Source organism: Equus caballus, chromosome 2 (genome assembly GCF_041296265.1).
Source record: "Equus caballus isolate H_3958 breed thoroughbred chromosome 2, TB-T2T, whole genome shotgun sequence".
NCBI lineage: Eukaryota > Metazoa > Chordata > Mammalia > Perissodactyla > Equidae > Equus > Equus caballus.
The window spans coordinates 41,001,052-41,002,076 of NC_091685.1; positions in this window are offsets into that span (position 1 = coordinate 41,001,052).

Below are 1,025 nucleotides of genomic sequence, written 5' to 3' on the forward strand. Positions count from 1 at the left end.
ACTTTCCCTCAGAGTCTTCTGACATTTAGCCTCCTATTCCTCACTGTTGTTTCTCTTCGAAGGAACTTTCTCTATTCTAGAAGCACCTGTCTGCCTCAGAGCAAGTGATCACAGATGTCCCTTTGAGAAAAACTGCATTTAGTGGTTCAGAACGCTTAAAAAAACAGTCATGAGCAGGTGACTCAGCGCCTCTTGAATTGGCAGGTGGGGCAGAAGGGAGCCACTGGGGTCAAGGCTCAGAGCTTAAGAAGTTGATCATTTAAGGAAAAGCACTGTCTCCCCTGTCAGCTCGCCACCTCCTGCAGTCTTCTGAAAGAGGTCAGACACCAGCTGTTAAAACATGGATGCCGTCTGCTCTATTCTCAGGCTACTCTTAGGACTTTGTCAAGCATTCCGGAGAAATCTTCCTGGAGTTAAAACTGCTGAATAAAACAATTACATTGGCCCTGGGCCAGATAACAACATCAGTAAGTACTCTGGCAGGTTTTTTCTTGAGGAAATAAAGATAACATGACAAAGCCTGATTGAAGGAGCAGGCTTAGGCTGCCCAAAACCCTACACCAAATCCACAGGCCTGACTTAGAGACAAAGAGAGAGAGAAAGGCCTGGGAAACAGAATGGAACCAGACCAAGCCGAGCCCGTTGTTTAAATGTAATTCTCTGAAGTGTTTATCATGAAATAGTTGACATACAAAAAGGCAGAAAGAATGTTACCATGAACATCCATATACCCAGTGCCCAACTTATGAAGCAAAACATAACCAATAGATCCAAGCCCCCTGTACACTTGCTCCCGCTCCCGACTGCCTCCTGTCCTTCCCTCCAGAGTTACCATTATCCTAAATCTGCTGTTTCCTGCATTACCCTGGAGTCTTTTTTTCAAAGAAAACAAAGAGGAGAAAATTAACAAGGCTAGAAGGAAACTGAGTCAAATGTAATGAAACTAGCTGCAAATCTTTCTGCCAATGGGGATGCTGGCTCAGTGTGGCTGAGATGAGAATACGGATGAGTCTGGAGAAAACGTA